This window comes from Nelumbo nucifera, chromosome 3, assembly GCF_055504915.1.
Source record: "Nelumbo nucifera cultivar China Antique chromosome 3, China Antique-T2T, whole genome shotgun sequence".
NCBI classification, from domain to species: Eukaryota; Viridiplantae; Streptophyta; class Magnoliopsida; order Proteales; family Nelumbonaceae; genus Nelumbo; species Nelumbo nucifera.
In genome coordinates, this window is record NC_142651.1 from 87,250,130 (window position 1) to 87,272,813 (window position 22,684).

At 38.4% G+C, this 22,684-nt stretch overlaps 1 pseudogene; it reads left to right on the plus strand.

The window, feature by feature from the left end:
• Positions 1-12,833: 12,833 nt before the first annotated feature.
• On the plus strand, positions 12,834-22,371 carry LOC148801572 (uncharacterized; annotated as a pseudogene).
• Positions 22,372-22,684: the final 313 nt, after the last annotated feature.

Below are 22,684 nucleotides of genomic sequence, written 5' to 3' on the forward strand. Positions count from 1 at the left end.
CAAAAAAAAATACATTTAATTAGTTTTAGCCAAGAAATTAGCAATATTTCTAAAAATATGATAATTTCTAGAAATTACTGTATTTTAAATAATACAGTAGTTTAATAATTAATAATAAAAAGTAATAAATTTGTTTATAACTTAACCTAACCCAATTAGATTTATAAATTTGTAGACTCAAACAACCATTTTCTTTTGAGTTTGGTCTAGCTAAGTTATGCACCACGCCTGAAGGGATGAGAGATCCATCTTATGGACGCCCAAAGATTGCGGAATAAGGGGCGAATTTCAAAAAATTTTATCTCTCCCTTCAACTGGGAATCGTATTCCCTATTTAGAAAATCATATTTTCAAGGATCAATCTTGAACCATAAACTGAACCAGATCTGAACCAAAAAGGAGTGGGAGAGGATAATACCTGATACGGAGAAATACTATCTCCCAATGGAGGTGTTCACGCCCAAGGAAGGATCCAAAATCTGCTCCCACTGAAGATGGCGCAGTGAAGGATGGAGCAGAATCAGCAATGTTCTTCAAAAGAACTTGACCCTTCGCAAGAATCAACTGGACGGCTTGTGAGTACAACTCCAATCAATCTTTTCCCAAAAGATTGAAATCAAGATCCAATCTTGATTGCTCCCAAGAACTGGAGATCGAACTGAAGGAATAGCAATGGCAGGAAGGTGGCGGCAGAAGAGAATTCGCAGTATGCAGGAAATCTCTCAATCTCTCTTTTTCAAAGAGAAGAAGGCTATTGATGTTGTTGTGTCCTTCAAGGCTGCCGCCCCCTTCCCCTTTTATAATCTTAAAGGGTTCAGCTCCTAATCAGATTAGGAGTTGCTAATCCAAATCATATTTGGGTTAGAAGTCCCTTAGTGATAAGGGATAATCCTTATCTTATCTGCAGATCAGATCAGCTATCTCCTAATCTAATTAGGAGGTTTCCAGATCTAAATCTTATTTAGATCTTGGACTCTCTGAGTGGATAGGGTCTAAGCCCAATCCTTTTAGCTGACCCACTTCAGAATTCGCCCCCTTTAGATGACTGATCAAATCAGCCCAGTTCGAAATGGGCTTAAGGCCCATTTAAGGTTATATACTCAAAAACCTTCCAAATTGCTGCCCAGTTGGGCTTCCTTGTATGGCGTGGGACCCAAGCATTGATCTACACATCAGCCACATGGGTTCAGCCCAGTCTTTGTTACAAGGCCTGGCCGAATGCACTGCTGAAGACAATGTACCCCCTGAAACCCATCAAATGAGCTCTATGGGCCCAACACTTACACTAAGTGGTCCCTGGGCCAAGCCACCTTGTAACACCCAGGGACTGTGGGCAGATGCAAGATTAGCCCATCAGGCATTATCCTCAATGGTCTTACACTTAACCTCTCAGCCCATAATGATCATACACTGCCCGACAAGAGAGGACCTCTCCCTCGGCTGCAAGGAACAGTGTTGCACTCTCCACTCATATGGATCCCGGGAATTAAAACCTTCTTGCAAACAATTTAGAAACCATATATATATACCTTTATATCTTATATAAAATATATTTTGCAAAACAAATCTCAACGGTTAAAATCGGCTGCCGGCAGTCTTGGTTTCCATCAGTGAGAGTGCATCCCCGATCATTACCTTTGTCCGACAAAGGGGCTGATCCTGTCACTATGATCACCCACTCAGATGAATTCTCGAACTGTCCCAACATACCCAGGTTTTGACCCCCGCTAAGGATCTCACTGATTGGTACATCAAAGATAGCCCAATCCGACACCTAGTGCAGTATCATAATCGAGTCTACGGGTCGGGTGTAACTTTCCAGTTTTGCCCATCAATCTCCAAGGTCCAGGGCAATACTGGAAATCTGGTCCAGTTCAAAGATTCAATTAATCCTACACTGTATGTGCCTAGGGTCTCACCCTGGCAGCTGAGAGAAGCCACCCCAACCGACTTGGTGGCACTATAGTGTCAGCCTTGTCAGGATAGGTCTCCCCAGACCGACCCACTGGCTGTGAACATTCTAAACTAACACGAGTCTCATTAAGTGTCCAGTTTAAGGGTATTACACAGAAACATACCAAGGGAACATGAATCAAATATGTATCTTTATTCATTTACAATAAACTCATAAAGTACATCATTCTGATTGAAGCTAAGGGCATACAAAAACTGTCTAACAGCTCCCACTTGCACTTAGGTCCAATCAGGTACTAGCCGGAGTCCCATGCTTTCCACGTGTTTCTCAAACACTTTCTGTGATAGTGGCTTTGTCAATGGGTCTACCACATTCTCCGCTGATGCTACCTCTTTACACTATCCTCCCGTAGGTCCAGCGTTGTCATACAACAGTGGAATGGGTGATGTGCTGAATTCCAAATTCAGGAATGAACACCTTCATTCATAAGGCAGCCTCACTTATGGCAATGCTTTCGGCTTGGGTTGTGGACTATTAATTTGCTACTTAGGACCCCTGTTTGCTGACATTCAGCAAACAGCACACGATCCTATTGTGAAAACATATCCAGATGTAGACTTTCTATCATCTGGGTTTGACTGGAAATCGGCATCCGTAAACCCTTGGATCTGTAGTGAGCTACCGTCGATCACCAGACAAAACTTTTTTGTCCTTCGAAGGTACTTAAGTATGTTTTTCACAGCAGTCCAATGCTCCTGCCCTGGGTTGGCATGAAATCTGCTTACTACACTCACTGCCTGAGCAATGTCAGGACGAGTGCACAGCATGGCATACATGATGCTCCCTACGGCTGAGGCATAAGGAATGTCTTTCATGCCATCAATCTCCTCAGAAGTCTTGGGAGACATCTTCTTGGAGAAAGTGACTCCGTGCTTGAAAGGAACATTTCCTTTCTTGTAGTTTTCCATGCTGTATCTTTTGACTATTTTGTCAATATAAGCAGATTGGGATAATCCAATTATCCGCTTCGATCTATCTCTATAGAGTCGAAGACCCAGTATATAGGAGGCTTCTCCAAGATCTTTCATGGAGAATTGCTGCGAAAGCCATACTTTCACTGTAGTTAACATTCCTACATCATTCCCAATGAGTAGAATGTCATCTACATATAGAACCAAGAAGGTAACCTTATCCCCACTGTACTTCCTGTAGACACAGGGTTCATCCGGATTCTGCTCGAAGTCAAACGATTTGACAGCAGAGTTAAAACGGATGTTCCAACTTCTAGAAGCTTGCTTAAGCCCATAAATGGATTTGTTAAGTTTACATACCATGTTTTCCTGACCTGCAGCAATGAAGCCTTGCAGCTGCTGCATATAGATATCTTTAGTAAGATCTCCATTCAGGAATGCAGTTTTGACATCCATCTGCCAAATCTCATAATCATGGTATGCTGCTACAGCTAGCAGGATCCTAATGGATTTAAGCATGGCCACAGGCGAATAGGTTTCCTCATAATCGATGCCTTCTTTCTGAGTGTACCCTTTCGCCACCAGACGAGCCTTGAAGGTCTCAATCCTGCCATCGGGGCCCTTCTTCCTCTTGTAAATCCATTTGCAACCGATTGCTTTTACCCCGGAGGGTGGATCTACTAGAGTCCAGACTCCATTGGCCTCCATTGAGTCCATCTCTGCTCTCATGGCCTCCACCCACTTCTGGGAATCTATGTCCAACATAGCTTCCGCGTAAGTCACGGGATCCTCCTCACTAGTCAAGGTTTCCACCAAGTAACTATCCTGATCATAACCATAACGGACTGGTGGCCTGGATGCCCGAGTGGATCTTCTAAGTTGGTCACTACCTGGAACTTGTGGGACATCTCCCACTGCTCCTGAGCTCTCCTCATCAAGAACAACTTCCTGACGATGGGTGTCCAGGATATAGTCGGTTTCCAAGAATTGTGCATTTCGACTGCAGAACACTTTCTGCTCACTTGGGTCATAGAAAAGGTAACCTACAGAGCCTTTTGGGTAGCTTACAAATAGGCAACGGCTGGTCTTAGATTCCAACTTGTCTGCACTCGTTCTTTTAACGTGTGCTGGACAACCCCAAATCTTCAAGTGTCTGACACTTGGTTTCTTTCCGGTCCAAAGTTCATATGGAGTATTCGGAACCGATTTGGTTGGAACCCGATTCATCACGTAAGTCGCAGTCTCTAATGCGTAACCCCAAAAGGATGTGGGTAACTCTGAGTGTATGAGAAGCGACCGGACCATATCTAATAAGGTCCTATTCCTCCTCTCTGAAACACCGTTAAGTTGTGGTGTAGCAGGAGGAGCTAATTGTGATACTATCCCATTGTCCTTTAAGTAGTCCCTGAATTCGTCAGAGAGATATTCGCCACCTCGATCGGATCGAAGGGCTTTAATTTCTCTCCCTAACTGTTTCCCGACCTCTTGTCTAAACTCTTTGAACTTTTCAAAGGATTCAGACTTGTGTCTCATTAGGTACACGTAACCATATCGTGAAAAATCATCTGTGAAGGTGATGAAATACACGTGTTGATTTCGTGTCCTAACACTCAGGGGACCACATACATCAATATGTATTAGGTCAAGTGTGCTTGTACATCTTTCAGGCTTACCACTAAACGGCCGTTTCGTCATCTTGCCTTGTAGGCAAGGCTCACAGGTGGGAAGATCTTCTACAGCTAGAAAATCCAAAGGACCATCCTTTACCAACCTTTTGATTCGGTCAACACCGATGTGGCCAAGTCAGTAATGCCACAGACACGTGGGATTAACTGTATCACGGGCTCTCTTCTTGGGGTTTTCAACCGACGTAGTTTCGGTTATGTTAGTTTCTAGAGAAGGATGTAGAACATAGAGACCGTTCTCCAGTTCCCCGTATGCGATGAATCTGTTGTTTCTTTTAATAGTAATCGTATTACTAAAGAAGACAGAATAACCATCTGCACACCGTTTTGAGACAGAAATCAAATTTCTTCTTAAATTTTGTACATAAAGACAATCTTTCAGTACAATTATTCCTTCTCTAAAATATAATTCCACGGTTCCTATGGCCGCGAGTGCAACAGTTGCAGTAGTCCCCAAGTAGAGTGTGACTTCTCCTTCACTCAGCCTTCTGCTTACCTTGAACCCCTGCAGTGAGTTACATGCATGAGTTGAAGCCCCGAAGTCAATACACCAGGACGCAGAAGCTACCAACAAATTGGTTTCTATAACACAAGTTTCGAAATTACCTTTCTTGGATTCCAGGTAGGCAGGACAATTCCTTTTCCAGTGGCCGGTCTTCTTGCAAAAATGACAGGCATCTGATGCCTTGTCCTTCCTCTGTTTCTTGGGTTTGGCAGCCTTTTTCTGGGGCTTTCTCTTCGCCTTCCTTTTCTTGCCCGATTTGCCAGTTTCAACAAACATGGCAATGGGCTCATCCTTTTTAATCAATTCTTCGGCCCTCTGCAACATATTGCTGAGTTCCTGCAAACTGACGTTCAGCTTGTTCATGTTGTAGTTCATGATGAATGGATTAAAGGATGGAGGCAGAGAGTTGAGAATAGCATCGATCTGAGTTACCAGATCCAGCCCGGATCCAAGAGCCTCTAGTTCGTTGATATAGCCCATCATCCGGAGACAATGGTCGTGAACTTGTTGGCCCTTGGACATCTGCGCGGTCATGAACTGTTTCAAGACCTTCTGCCGAGTAGAACGATTCTGCTCTTCGTACATTGTCCTAAGACTGTCCAATACGTCCTTAGCAAGTTCGATCTGATCGAACTGCCTCTGAATTGGATTGTCTAAGGAGGCAATGATATAGCAGCGGGCAAGGGAGTTTTTCTCCTCCCATTCTTGGTATTCTCTTCTTCGAGCCTCAGAAGCCCTATCTCCCGGACGATCCGGGGTAGGATTCTTTGCTACCTTGTCCAATTTCTCAGAGGTTAAGACCAACATAAGGTTCTTATACCAGTCAGCATAGTTTGGGCCCTTCAACTTGTTGTCATCAAGTAGCTTTGCAAATGATCCGTTTGCCATTTTTTGATAAAAGAGCAAACATCAGTCCACGACCTAATTTGATTCATGTTCATTTCATAGATATGGATTTTAATCTACGATCCATTTCCATTTATTCGTCTCTGAGATTTCCCTCCTTTCTCAGTGACGGAGACTACGGGTTGTCTCTGGAAATGTGGGAAATCACATAGGGTGCATGAAGCCAACTGTTTCAGCTGCATAACCCCACCACCTTTCTGTGAAGGATCATATCCACTCATCATATGAGTTTTCCCTTTGGCCTCTGTCAGACAAGGTTCAGAGCCGTTTTCAAGTAAACCTTTCTATCCAGTGAGTGCTTACCCATCATATTCGTGAACGCCAAGGTACCGTGAGAGAGTTCCCATTTTCTGGTGAAGCCCCTCCCACATCGGTCTATGACACCCCTATCATCTTATGAAACACTTAGACAAGCCCAACCGCAAATGGATAGCCCATTTTCTGGTGCGTTTCCTCATTACTGAAGGACCCATCTTCGTGCTAATGATGGAAGGCCTTTAGAGAGTTCATCATATGAATCTCCCTATCGCATGCACTCATATTATCTGGAGGGAACAGATAATTACGCCCTAGTTGTATCTTTAGGTCAAACCAAAGTGGCTCCCACTGACTTTCATAAAGCCAGATTTTGGTGGGCCTGAATCAGCTAGGGTTCCGCACGAGACCTCATGATGAGGTGTGGGGGCCCACCATTGAGGGAGGTCATCCAATGACCAAAAGGGACACCATGACAATGATGTGCATTCAGCCATGGTGTGCGAAAGAGCCACTGTCGATTGAGCATGGGCCAAGTACTTATGGCCCATGTACGCAGCACATCACACATCCATACATCACATGCAGGGATAAATTGATCCAATCAATTAATTATCTGTAAAGCCCATTTGAAGCCCATTTTAAATCCATAATATTAACCATTAATATTATCTAGGTATATGGGCCGAACGGTTCAACCCATATAGCTTTATGTGTTAAGTGGGCTTTTAGCAGTTTTAACTATTTAAAACTGGGCTTTTACAGGTTGGGCCGAATTAACCATTTAATTAAATATCAATCCTTAGGCCCATCAGTGGGAAAATTAGGGCTGACTTTCAGCCTTGATTAAACCCTAGATTCGGTCCAAACAGTTTGAACCAATCTTGGTTCGAATGGGTCTAGGGTTTGATCTTTAATTAAATCTTTAATTCAAGAAAATAATCTGAAATTAATTACTGATAAAAGAAAAACAACAATCAGTAAATCAGGGCTGTTCGCACAATCCATCCTGCAAAACAGAGGTTAGATCACAGAATGTAGTTTCACAAACTGCAAATCGCAGATAGCGATTCTCCCATCTGCGAAATCTCCCTTTCTGCGCCGCCATCTTCGATCCAATATTAAAAAAAATAGAAATCCTATTTCTATTAATAATTACATCAGATTGAATACCTATACATTGAGTCTAGAAAATAAAAAAAATTATTTACAGACCAAATGTAATAAATAAATCAAGAAACTGCAAATCTTGCAGGTTCCCTGCGCAAACCAAGATTTCGATCTCCTCTTGTACGAACAACCCATAAATCAAGAAAATCATAAAGAACAATTCTAAATAATAATCAGATTTATATAAAATTAATTTCATATTATTCGCCCATTAATTTTGGGAACAAATTTCCCAAAACCCATATCTGCGCAAATTGGGTAGAACACCTTATGCCCAATTGCGCAGGTTCAGATCTGAAACAAACTGGTTCAAGATTTGAACCATGGCTCTGATACCACTGAAGGGATGAGAGATCCATCCTATGGACGCCCAAAGATTGCGGAATAAGGGGCGAATTTCAAAAAATTTTATCTCTCCCTTCAACTGGGAATCGTATTCCCTATTTAGAAAATTATATTTTCAAGGATCAATCTTGAACCATAAACTGAACCAGATCTGAACCAAAAAGGAGTGGGAGAGGATAATACCTGATACGGAGAAATACTATCTCCCAATGGAGGTGTTCACGCCCAAGGAAGGATCCAAAATCTGCTCCCACTGAAGATGGCGCAGTGAAGGATGGAGCAGAATCAGCAATGTTCTTCAAAAGAACTTGACCCTTCGCAAGAATCAACTGGACGACTTGTGAGTACAGCTCCAATCAATCTTTTCCCAAAAGATTGAAATCAAGATCCAATCTTGATTGCTCCCAAGAACTGGAGATCGAACTGAAGGAATAGCAATGGTAGGAAGGTGGCGGCAGAAGAGAATTCGCAGTATGCAGGAAATCTCTCAATCTCTCTTTTTCAAAGAGAAGAAGGCTATTGATGTTGTTGTGTCCTTCAAGGCTGCCGCCCCCTTCCCCTTTTATAATCTTAAAGGGTTCAGCTCCTAATCAGATTAGGAGTTGCTAATCCAAATCATATTTGGGTTAGAAGTCCCTTAGTGATAAGGGATAATCCTTATCTTAACTGCAGATCAGATCAGCTATCTCCTAATCTAATTAGGAGGTTTCCAGATCTAAATCTTATTTAGATCTTGGACTCTCTGAGTGGATAGGGTCTAAGCCCAATCCTTTTAGCTGACCCACTTCAGAATTCGCCCCCTTTAGATGACTGATCAAATCAGCCCAGTTCGAAATGGGCTTAAGGCCCATTTAAGGTTATATACTCAAAAACCTTCCAAATTGCTGCCCAGTTGGGCTTCCTTGTATGGCGTGGGACCCAAGCATTGATCTACACATCAGCCACATGGGTTCAGCCCAGTCTTTGTTACAAGGCCTGGCCGAATGCACTGCTGAAGACAGTGTACCCCCTGAAACCCATCAAATGAGCTCTATGGGCCCAACACTTACACTAAGTGGTCCCTGGGCCAAGCCACCTTGTAACACCCAGGGACTGTGGGCAGATGCAAGATTAGCCCACCAGGCATTATCCTCAATGGTCTTACACTTAACCTCTCAGCCCATAATGATCATACACTGCCCGACAAGAGAGGACCTCTCCCTCGGCTGCAAGGAACAGTGTTGCACTCTCCACTCATACGGATCCCGGGAATTAAAACCTTCTTGCAAACAATTTAGAAACCATATATATATACCTTTATATCTTATATAAAATATATTTTGCAAAACAAATCTCAACGGTTGAAATCGGCTGCCGGCAGTCTTGGTTTCCATCAGTGAGAGTGCATCCCCGATCATTACCTTTGTCCGACAAAGGGGCTGATCCTGTCACTATGATTACCCACTCAGATGAATTCTCGGACTGTCCCAACATACCCAGGTTTTGACCCCCGCTAAGGATCTCACTGATTGGTACATCAAAGATAGCCCAATCCGACACCTAGTGCAGTATCATAATCGAGTCTACGGGTCGGGTGTAACTTTCCAGTTTTGCCCATCAATCTCCAAGGTCCAGGGCAATACTGGAAATCTGGTCCAGTTCAAAGATTCAATTAATCCTACACTGTATGTGCCTAGGGTCTCACCCTGGCAGCTGAGAGAGGCCACCCCAACCGACTTGGTGGCACTACAGTGTCAGCCTTGTCAGGATAGGTCTCCCCAGACCGACCCACTGGCTGTGAACATTCTAAACTAACACGAGTCTCATTAAGTGTCCAGTTTAAGGGTATTACACAGAAACATACCAAGGGAACATGAATCAAATATGTATCTTTATTCATTTACAATAAACTCATAATGTATATCATTCTGATTGAAGCTAAGGGCATACAAAAACTGTCTAACAGCCCACACATTATCAGGGATAATCAGATTTGAAGTTTAATTAGGTATCAAACTTTTGGAGTCCAATGATGGCTTTAGCGGATATGGCCCAAGCTAAACAGCCCCTAATAAGCTCAACTTGAAAGTTATATGCATGTATGGTAAATATTATTATATAATATTTAAATAAAAAAATTTATATTAATATATATAGAAATGTTATATATTTTTTATACTAGATTAGAATTAAATAAAAATTTTAATTTATAAAGAATCATGGTTTTATAATTAACACGAGCCTCTTTATTAACAGAAAATGTGCAAGCCCGAGCCCGAGTCCGGCCCGACCATCAAGCCTAGATCTTGAACCCAAGACCAACCATTATTTAATGCCTGAACCTCAAGCCCGACCCGAAGCCCAATCTGTACACAAAATGTTTTATTTTCAATATACTTTTATAAACTAATATTATATTAATTTAGTATTAATTTAATAAATTAATAAACTAATTTATATTTCCTAATAGTAAATTGATATTTATTAACAATTTAAGAAGCATATATATATATATATATATATATATATATAATTCTACATAACTTAAGTACTCTTTTATATATGTAATAGTATCGAGCCAGGCTTATTTGAGAAAGGCTGAGCTCGAGTCCACAGGCTTGAAATTTTGTCTAAGCCTGAAAAATAACGAATCAAGTCGGTTCGGGCCATTGGGCTACCCGACCCATGAATAGGCCTAATTATATATATAAACAATTTTATACATTAAAAATCATATGAAATAAAAATTTAAACATCTTTTTCTATTATTTAAAAAAATGGACCTCTCATAGCTTGGCCTAGTCCGTGGCCTAGCCTGGCTTAGCCCAAGGCTCGGTCCATGGATCAGCCCGACCCATGGCATGGCACATGCCATGTAGGCTCAGGTCGTGGGTCGTGCCGAACCGACCCCACAAATTATCCGAGGGGAGGGAGGCAAAGACTTGGGATGCCCCGTGGGCTAGCACAACACGGCTCGTACTTTGTGCGAGCTACATGTGGGTCGTGTTGTGTCGGTCCAACACGACTCGATTTACACCTCTACTTGAAAGTGCAGGCTGCATCCGGGTCATGCCGTGTTGGCCCAGCACAACCCGATTTACACTTTTATTTGAACCCACCCAATATTGGGGACGAGGCAGGGAAATTCGAGGATTCCCCATCCTTGATGAGGAGTGGGGTGCCTTGTCCCTGAACTCTCTCGACATTGAGGAGTGCTTGCCTTACCTAGGGCAGGGATGGGGTAAAGTGTCTTGACTATGGGGCAAGGACAAGGATGGGGTGCCCCACCCTGAACTCACCCCGTTGTAATTCCTATATAATTGTTAATTATTAGTGAAATTAATAAAAATGTTAGATTTTGTAATTATTTTTATTTATTTAAAGTTAATCAAAATTTCATTTAAAAATAATAAAAATAATAACAATTATTAAAATTACTACAAATTATTAATAAAACTAAATTTATTAAAAAATATTTGTTCATATTAAATTAATAATAATTATTTTCTGTAAATCAACATTAAATGAAAAATACAATTATTAAAATTTTAGATATTAACAATAACTTTGAATACTTTTAGTTAATCAACAAAAAATTTGATTATTAATTTAATATTAATTAATAGTAAATAAAATTATTAAATCTTTTAGAATTTTCTGTTCATTGCATGGTCCCCGCTAATAATAATATAAAATAGTTAGGCTCTTTTTGTTTGTAGTGCAAACTTGAGAGCCAATTACAAATTTTCCACTTGCTTTAGTTTTGTATTCATTTATTTGTAATTGTAATTTGTGTACTCTGATCTGGCTTATTTGTAATCAATGGTAGTGCAAATTTTATATCCAAAAATTGATGCAAAAATTGTACTATATTCCCCTTGCCTCAATTTTTTCTCCTAAAGTGGAGATTGTATCATTTTATTTCCCACCTCACTCCCAAACAAATAATCCATTCGTTTTCATATAAAACAGGGACCACTTCATTTTACTCCTCAAAAACAATTGACTAGTAAGGCGAAGCCAAAGTTGAAGTGAAAATAAGACTCAATTTGGAAGGAATACAAATACAAATATGTATAATGCAAATTAAACTGTGTATTTTGTATATACTTGTATTGTACATATTTGGAAGGAGTACAAATTCCTTTAGGCTGCGTTTGGTTGCAGTTCAATCTTATTTGTACTAGCACGAATGCATGGGAGTGCAAATGAAAAGAATACAGTTTCTGGTTTAATTTTGTTTTGGATTTTATTCCGTTTTATTTTACATCTTATTTTACTTCATTTATACTGCAATAAAATAAAATAAGGTAAAATTTGAAATAAAAATAAATCAGAATTTACATCCAAATCATTTGTACTACCATAATTTTGCACTAGTGCAAATTTATTCACACTGTAATCAAACACAGCCTTAGGCTATGTTTGGTTTAAAGGAAAAAGTAGGGAAAGGAAGGGAAAGAAAGGAAAACTTTTACAAATTTTGTATAAATTTCCTTGCATTTCCCTTTCTTTCCCTACTCTTTCCTTCAAATCAAACATAGCAAGAAATTTTACACTTAACATATTTGCATTCTTATATATTTACACCAGTGTAAATGAAATTTGCAGTGCAAACAAACTGTGAATTTTGCCCTATTTGGGCTCTATTTAGTCCATTAGAATCATATGAGCAACTACTGGTGAGTGTTGGCTAAAATTGATCTGCCCAAAGTGGGACCTACTCAAGGGCAGGATGAGGTAAGAGAAGCATTTGGTCAACAAAAAATTCCACTGCTTTTCCTTTTGCAATCATGTTGATAAGCTATTCCCTGTAGTGGGGCCCATCACAGCCGGCCAAAGATTTGATAGGAATTATTTACAAATTCAGTTGCCAAATATAACATAAATGAATGATCATGTAGGTTCATATAAATTTTCTGTTTAAAATTTTTTCAATGGATATGGATATGGACTTGGGCCTTTGACCATGGATGCTTGCACGTTTTGAATTTTCAACTGGGGAATGAGGGCTATATCACACTTTAGGGCTTCAGTCGGTAAGAGTTAGGAAGGGGGCAAGATAAGGCCCGAACATGAATATTATAAGAAAATTGGTAGGGATGGCAACGGTAAGAGTTGTGAGAACTTGATGAATAAGTCTGAACATATTGAAGAAGTAATTGAGAAGTAGACACTAAAGGAGATTGAGGACAATCAGTTGAGACTTAAGGCTTCAATAGATTGCATTAGATGGTTAACATTTCAGGGATGTGCTTTTAGAGGTCATGATGAACACCCAGATTCAAAAATAGAAGCAATTTTCTTGTTGGCATCTTATAATGACAAAGTTGCAGAGGTTGTCTTGGAAAATTCTTCAAGGAATGCTAAATACATATCTCATGACATTCAAAATGAGACCTTACATGTGTTTTCAAGCAAAGTGCGAAAAACAATTCACGAAGAAATTGGAAATGCAAGATTCTGCATTATTGTTGATGAAGCTTAAGATGAATCTATAAAAGAAATAAATGACTCTTGTTCTAAGATTTGTTGATAAAGATGGTTTCATTGGAGAGCGTTTTTTTGATCTTGTGCATGTCAAGGATACTACAACAATCACTTTACAAAATGATATCAATGTCATCCACTCTTGTCACAATCTTAATATTGAGAATTTTCGGGATCAAGGATATGATGGTGCAAGCAATATAAGGGGTGAGTGGACTTCAAGCTTTGTTTCTTAATGAATGTCCTTATACCTATTATGTGCATTGCATGGCTCAAAAATTACAATTAGCTTTAATTACTGCATCAAGGAAATTAACTCCTATTCATCAGATTTTTTTTTTTCAAAATTGACTACAACTGACAATATTATTTGTGCTTTTCCTAAACATAAAGATGAATTACAATATGCTCAGTTAGCTCTACTTGAACATTTAATCATTGTTGATGGATTTGAGACTGGCAAAGGAGCTAACCAAATTTGTACTTTGCAACGGCCTGGAGATACTCGATGGGGATCCCATTTTCATTCTATTTGCAACTTGATATCATTGTTTGATGCAACTTGTTTAGTTCTTAAAAATATCATCAAGGAGCCACTTACTCCCAACGTGGCGATGCTGGTGCAGCTTATGATACTATAACATCTTTTGATTTTGTTTTTATCCTTCACTTGGTGGAAGCAATTATGGATATTACTGATATGCTTTGCCAAGCTTTACAACAACACTCTCGAGATATTGTAAATGCTATGAACTTAGTTTCAACTACAAAATCTCTTATTCAAAAGTTAAGGGAAGATGGATGGTGTAAATTGTTTGAGGAAATAAAGGAATTCTGTGTGAAGCATGAGAATGATATTCCTGATATGAATGCTCGTTATATAGGGGGTCGTACTCGAGGTCATCGTTAACAAGAATTCATTATAATTGAGCATCATTATCGGAATGATGTATTTACAACCATGATATGTTCTCAGTTATAAGAGCTAAATTATAGATTTAATGAGCAAGTGGTAGAACATAAGTTTTAAATTTCGATATGATACGCCCGATACAGGGCATATTGTATCGTATCTTTAAAGGTCTGATACAAGGTACAGTGAAAAATCAGTGGTATCATTTTCTCCACCGTATTGGACTCGTATCATATCATATCAGGCCGTATTGGGGTGTACCGGGGGTGTATCAGAGGTGTATTGGGCGTATCGATCGATACACTGAAAAAGATACGGTCAAAACTGAAAAAAAAAAAATAAAGGGGGAAAGCAAGCTTCTTTCCCCTGAAATAAGCGTTCTTTCACCCCCCAATGTCTCTAAAACTCCAAACTTCATTCCTACAGTGATAAATATGCAAAAATTTGCAAGAAACAAACGTGAATTGTTAATTTTTTTTTGAAGATGTTTTAAATTTTGAAAAGAATGGCAAAAGTAGGTAAGTTTTTTTTTTCAATTTTTTATAGTATCTTGTGATTTCTTTTATTTTCTCGAAGGTTTAAATCTATGTTGATCTACATCTATTACATTCAAAATCACACTTTTTTTTGTTATGATTAGATCTATGGAAATTTCATGAAGATATTTGGGAAAAATATAAATTAACAAAAAAATTTGAAGATGTAATTTTTTCTCTATCTATAAAGACTTAATATGTTTTAGATCTATGGATTTATCTATCATATCCATAGATCAATTGAAATTTATTCTTTATTTTTTGATTTTTTATATTTTTAGAATTAAAAAATAAATAATAATTAATTATATTTAATCATGTGATCACAATGATTGAATATATTCTTCCCCACTCATTCTTTTCACCTCTAACAAACCCTAGCCACCCCTAATTGCTAAATCTTCACTTTCCACTCCTCCCTAACATCTAATCTCAACAATCCAAGCCTTAGTAACCCCTCATACCCTTAGATCTCTCCCTAGACAATATCCTAGCCTTACACTTTACTCCTTAAACTTCAACCAATCACCTTAGGGCACCACATCACACAAACCAATCACATTTCTCCAGCTCTAGGTGCCCAAATCTGCTTCCTCCATTCTGGGCGCCCAAATCTCAGCCCTACATAATATTGGGCGCCCTCTCCTTCTCTTTTCATCCTTAGGATCATCTTAGAACAATCCTAACCCTCCATTCTCAACCCTAGGGCGCCCATAATTTTGTAAAAGCCCACCTGCTGCCCTTATCTTTCTCTTTAATCCCAAATCTATCCTTCATTCTCTATAAAAAAGACCCAAGGGGTCCTAAGAAGGGGTTGGATTCTACCATCAGTTAAGACTGAAGGCTGTTCTTGAGAAGTTCAAGGGTAGAGGAAGAGGTGAACGCCCAGGCAAGTGGAGGGGTTCCTGCTTGCAGTTAGCCTAACCACTACTACTACCTTTGGATCCGGATCCCAACCAGTTTCCCATAATTTTAGATTTACATTTTATGCGTGTTTTTATTTTCTGTTCTTTAATTTCTAGTTTTTATTTTACTTCTGCAATTTATTTTTTATCAAATTTAATTTTTGTCTTCCTTTCTGCATACCTGAAATTCGGCCAGGTAAGACGGAAGGCCCAGCTCGAGGAGTTCGAAGGTCAAAGGATAGATTCGGAGACTACTACCTCTGGTCAAGATGCAGTTTTTTTATTTAGTTTTTTTTTTATTTTTGTTATTTATTTATTTATTTATTTTTACAATTTTTACTTTTATCATTGTTAGAATTTTATTTTAATGGATTCCAGTTCAGTTAATTAAATTTTGTGTTTCTACAATCTCATGTCTTGTTATTTTATCCAAATTGAAGTACGTAACAATTTTTCCCTCGCTTCCCTATGGATACAATCCCTTTCTCACCACTAACTGCATTTTGTAATTATTCTAAGAATCGAAAAATTTATAAATATTGAAACTGGTGTTCCGAAGTGGTTAACGACACGCTTTCGGACAGACCAAGTTTTTGGCACCGTTGATGGAGAAGCAACGGAGAAATAATTTTTATTTGCTTTGTTCGGATCTCTTTCATTATTTTTGTTTGATTACTTGATCTGTAGTCTTATTTTAATTCTTTTTTCTCTTTGATTTTGTAGGATGTAATAGCAAAAGGTGGGGTACTGTAGCGTTGTCGGACTATTGAAGAAAAGAGAAGAGAAATTGGGATTGCGATTCAGGTGTAGTCGTCCCAATTTAATCCTATTTTTTTTGTTTTTATTTTCATATTACAAACTCATTTCATTTCTTGGATTTTTATTGCTGCATACTCTTATTTTTTTATATTTTGTTTAATCTTTAAAGTAGCGAACTCCCTTCTTAATTTTCATTTATGTAGTATTATTTTTTTGGAAAATTAGTTCCTTTATTTTTTTTGTTTTCTGTGATTAATTGTTGTTGTAATTAATTGCCCCCTTAATTAGTGGTTTAATTGAACAATTGGTTGTTAATTAGGAAATTATTCAAAATTTCGAATTTGAGTTTAAATTTCAAAATTTGAATTTGAATTTGAATCTGAATTTGAATTTGAATTTAAATTTCGAATTTCAAGAAAAATTAATATTTTAATTTTTTTTTGCATTTGCATTCCTTCATTTAGGGTTTGATATGTTCTAGAGCATGCATCATATAGGATTATTTAATTCCTGAAATCATCTTGTTAGTTGTTAATGTGTTATGGTTTTTCATTTTTTTTAATTGCTCTCTTTGCTGAATTAATTTGTTTTATTATTTTATTGCTGAATTGCATATTAGATATAACTATTCATGCATTATAATTAGTTGCATTTATTTTGTTTATTGTGTTTTTCCGTTAATCCATTTAAGGGCAATCCAATTTAAATAAGATATGGTGGGGATTTTGTCACCCTTCCTTGGCTCAAAAACCACCACCCTTTGACGTGCGGTTCACCCTAAACCTTAATTTAAAAATTGGATAGCATGATCCTTTAGGGGGGCCCACACATTTGGTTCAAAAGTGTGTTGAAATTTAGGGAAGCTTATGATTACTTTCTATAACCGGCGGTTTGTGTCTAAGGAAAGAGGCTAACTAGCTAAGACCAAGGAGGTTTTGTGGTTACTTAATTAGGTCTTTGCAAGAGCAAGGGGAGCCTTCCACATCCCCACCTCTTACCTGGCTAACCAAAGGAAGTGGCGTAATTTCAAGTGAACCAAAGAGGATTCACATTGGTTGAACGACTAGTTTAGGAAACCTTAGTTTAGCCCCTAGGTCGTGTGTTTTACTTGTTTGTGCTTAATTTAAAAAGAAATAAAACAAAATAAAATGAATTCAATGGATGGAGTTTGTGGAATGAGAAACTACTTCCAACCTAAGCCACGGATGGATTGGAACCATGCGTCTCAACAACTGGATAAGATTAATGGGATGGTCCAAAGACTTGATCAAGTCCTTGCATTTCGTCAACAAATTGGCCCATCTACACCTTATCCTGAAGTTTGTTCCATTTGTGCCAGCCCGGCCCACCAAGTTGATGATTGTCCAATGGCGGCCTAGTTTCCACCGTTTATCTTAGGACAGGTTCAAGCAAACTAGAGTTTCTCGAGGCCTAATAATGACCAATTTTCAAATACTTACAACCTTGGGTGGAGAAATCACCCTAACTTTTCTTGGAGGACACATCAACCTAATACACAGTCCCAGCAGTACCATCCATCTAACTCCATGGCCCAACAATTTCAGAGGCCACAAGTGCAGAGTTAATTCCAGCAAACTTACCCTAGGAACTAGTCGGTCCAACCTTATCAGGTTTACCCACAACATCCTCAGACCAGTACAGTTGATGACAAATTCATGTAGCTTCAGCAACTGATTCTAACTCAGCAGTAATCCATCGCTAGATTAGAGAGCCAAATAGGACAACTAGCTGAAGCCAATACAAGGAGAGAAGTAGGACAACTACCAAGTCAACCGGTTGTGAATCCTAGAAATCAGCCACTAAGGTTTCCTCTACAACAGATTCAACCACCTCCTAAGAACTCTTAGTTTGAAAATGCCAAGGCTATTATGACCTTAAGGAGTGGAAGGATTTTAGAGGACCCATATAAGAAAAAGAAATTTGAAAACATCAGTGAAGAAGAAAATGAGCAAGAAAACCATAAGTTGAGAGGGGGGGGGGGGGGGGGAAGAAAAAGGAATGGAAAAATTAGAACAAGAACCTATAGTGAACTGACATGTAGTTCCCTTTCCAACCACACTCATAGTCGGGTCATTGTGAAAGACGAAAGAGACTCGCAACGAGGAGATTAGGGAGTTATTCAAGCAAGTCCATATTAACATCCCTCTCCTCGCTGCAATACAACATGTCCCAGCTTACACCAAGTTCTTGAAAGAGTTGTGTACTCAAAAGAGGGAACCACAATCGGCCCCACAAAAAGTGATGCTCTCGGCAGATGTTAGTGCGGTTCCTCTAAATCAACTCCCTCGGAAAATGAAAGACCTTGGTGTTCCTCTAATAAGTTGTTCCATCTATGGAATCACTTTCGATCGGGCCCTATTGGATCTTGGGGCCAGTGTAAATCTGCTCCCCTCTATTATTTATGAAATGTTCAGGATCGACAAGTTAAAATCTACCCCGGTAATTCTGCACTACAAATGGATTTCGATCAGGCCCTATTGCAACTCGCTGATCGGTTAGTCAAGACTCCTCAATTTGTTATTGAGGAAACCATTGTCAAAGTAGAGAATTGTTTCTTTCCAATGGATTTTATCATCCTAGACATGACCCCAACCGAGGAACTGAACCATAACCCGATAATCTTAGGACGTCCGTTTCTAAAAATTGCCAATGCAAACATCAAATATAAATTGGGAGAAATGGACATTTCATTTAGGGAGCAGACAATCCGATTAAATGTATTTAGTGCCACTAAGTATCTAAACCTAGGGGAAGATGAGTTCAAGGTAGATGTAGTGGATGACCTTGTAGATGCCCTATCTACCCTTTGGTTAGCCCAATCTAAGCCCTGTCTGTGTAAAGAAGAAAGCGAGTCTGGAAGTGGAAATGTGAGAAGTGAGTGAATGCGTCTAGCTGAAGATGTTAAACTTAGCGCTGGTTGGGAGGCAACCCAAGAAGTTTTATTTTACTTGTCTTGTTAGAGTTTGTCTTTTCTTTTGAATAAGTTTCAAAATTCAGTTGGCAAATCTTGAACCCCTATTGAATCCTTATCTCTTGATTGTTCCCTTTGGCCCAAGTCCCTTTTGCATCATTCTAGTCATGCCATTAGGGACAATGGCATTTAAGTTGGGGGTGAGGAAAGAGAAAAAATTTTGAAAATTTGAGAGAAAAATTTAAAAGAAAATTTGAGAAGCTAAGTCTTTAAATATGTATAATTAAAATTTCATTGAAAATTTTAAATTTTTTTCCATTAAAAGAGATTCCTAAACAGAAAAAGTTGAGGAAATTGATAAAAGAATATTGAATTTTATAGAGATTGGTAGAAAGTGATAAAAGTTAAATTGGTCTTGTTTGAATGTTGTCGAAACCATTTAGAAATTGAAAATACTCACAAATTTGCCCCTATAAAGATAAGAAGAGAAAGATTGAGAAATCAGACGAAAAATTCTTCAAATTAAAAAAGATAGTGAACTACCCCGAACAGTTTTGAATTTTACACACAACAAAAAAAAAGAAGAGAAGAAAAAAAAAGAGAGAATAAAAGGTCAATGGACACCTTAGACTTAGTAACCGGGTCTCTTCACCTAAGTTAAGTGTCGAGATTCGCGTCAAACGGGAGAGGGAATGCCAAAGATACTTACCTAACATTTTGTAACCAAGTCTCTTCACCCAAGTCAAGTGTCAAGGTTTGCGTCAAACGGTGGAAGGTAGTAATGAAAATGTGTGTGCCTATCAAGTTCAGGGGTAGAAATCCACTGTTAGAAATGATAAGAAGAATACCCTCCTGATTTTAAAAATCAATCTTAGCTTATTGAGATAGTCTGCAAATGGAAGGGTATATAAGATTTTAAAGCCAAGTTTCTGTAATGTTCAAATTAAGATGGTTTTACCCCTTAAACCTAATATGGATCTATACAAAGTTTGAGAATTCTAGAATCAGGATACTTGGCTAATTTTATCAAGGATGATCTTGCAATGATCAAGTTGGGGGGGGGGGGTGTGATAACTTTGTATTTTGATGCCTTAAGGGAATCATTTTAGGGGTATTTTAGGCCTTAGACTAGCTAATCGGTACCCTTTTTATAGTTAAGTTCAATATTGTGACCTCTGAGGGTCCCTATGCAAATTTTGGGTAAAAATTGGGAAAATTACAAAGTTTCCTATAGATTTTAGAAAGCTGGTGCGAATTCCAGCTGAGAGAGGGGGTGTTTTTATGAAAAACTGAGCATAGGAGGGCGCCTCCTATCTGCTAAACCCAGAAAGGCACCCCTCCTACTATTTTAGCATACTCCCCTCTCCTTAGCAAACCCTAGGGTGCTTTTCCACTCATTCTTTTCACCTTTGACAAACCCTAGCCGCTCCTAACTACTATATCTTCACCTTCCACTCCTCCCTAACTTCTAATCTCAACCATCCAAGCCTTAGCAACCTCTCATACCCTTAGTTATCTCCTTAGACAACATCCTAGCCTTATACTTCACTCCTTAAACCTCAACCAATCACCTTAGGGCACCACATCACACAAACCGATCACATTTCTCCAGCTCTAGGCACCCAAATGTGCTCACTCAATTCTAGGTGCCCAAATCTCAGCCCTACATAATATTGGGCACCCTCTCCTTTTCTTCTCAGCCTTAGGATCACTTTAGAACAATCCTAACCCTCCATTCTCAACCCTAGGGTACCCATATTTCTGCAAAAACCCAGCTACTACCCCTCTCTTTCTCTCTAATCCCAAACCTATCATTCATTCTCTATAAAAAGGACCTAAGGGGTCCTGAGAAGGGTTTGGATTCTGTCCCCAGGTAAGACGGAAGAGTGTTCTTGAGAAGTTCAAGGGTAGGGGAAGAGGAGAACGCCCAGGCAAGAGGAGGGGTTCCTGCTTGCAGTTCGCCTAGCCACTACTACCACCTCTAGATCCAGATCCCAACTAGTTTCCCATAGTTTTAGATTTACTTTTTATGCGTGTTTTTATTTTCTGTTATTTAATTTTTAGTTTTTATTTTATTTCCGCAATTTATTTTTATCAAATTTAATTTTTGTCTTCCTTTCTGCTCTGAAATTCGGCCAGGTAAGACATAAGGCGCATCTCGAGGAGTTTGAAGATCAAAGGATAGATCCAAAGACTACTACCTCTGACCGAGTTGCAAATTTTTTATTTAGTTTTTTTATTTCTGTTATTTATTTGTAATTTTTATTTTCATCATTGTTAGAATTTTATTTTAATGGATTCCAATTCAGTTAATTAAATTTTGTGTTTCTGCAATCTTAAGTCTTGTTATTTTGTCCGAATTAAAGTATGCAACAATTTTTCCCTCGCTTCCCTGTGGATACGACCCCTTTCTCACCACTAACTCCATTTTGTCGTTATTCTAAGAATTGAAAAATTTATAAATATTGAAATTGGTGTTCCGAAGTTGTTAACAACATGCTTCCAAACACACCATTTCCATGAGTATCTTAATTTTTTTGATATACATGCGTATCCAAGGCGTTTCCCGATATGTCTCTTAAAATTGGCTTTCCAATACACTTCACGTTTCCGATACTTTGAACCTTGGGTAGAACTTCTTATCCTTAGCTTAGTCCTTAATCCTAAAGATGATTTTAGATCATTTAAAGTTGATAATACATACAATTTAGCTAAGAAGTTCTATACTAAAGATTTTACTAAGCAAGAAAGAATCCAATTGAGATTTCAATCTTAGCATTATATTCTGATCCAGATTTCCAAAATATGTTGACTATTTCTGAGTAATGTTAAAGAATGGTAGTAATAAGAAAAGTAGAAGTTTACAATTTGATTTATAAATTGATTCGCCTTGTACTCACTCTTCCAATTCCAACTGCAACTACAGAATGATCATTTTCATCCATGAAAATTGTGAAAACAAGGCTTCATAACAAAATGGTTGATAAGTTTCTTATAGATAATTTGGTTGTCTACATTGAAAAGGAAATTGCAGAAAATTTTATTACAAACATGATAATAGATGAATTTGAGTCTATGAAATGCTATCGAGTTCAACTTAGTTAAAAAATCTTTAGTTCCCTTATTTTTTTCCTTTCAAATTCCTATATATTTTTTTGTAGTTTAAATAGATTATGAACCAAAACATTAGAAGATTGTTCATTATGTTATTTTTTAAAAGTTTGACTTGTTGTAACTTTTTTATTATCACATGCCAAAATAAATATTCAACTCGCCCCCCCCCCCAAGAGAAACTTCCTGGCTCCAATTCTTGGACTTGACTAAGGTACTTGGCTATGGTAGGTTCTCTGGGCTCATACTCTCTATTCGCTTGGCTGATAAATACCTATGAATCGTTGAAAGCCTCAACTTGTTCTGA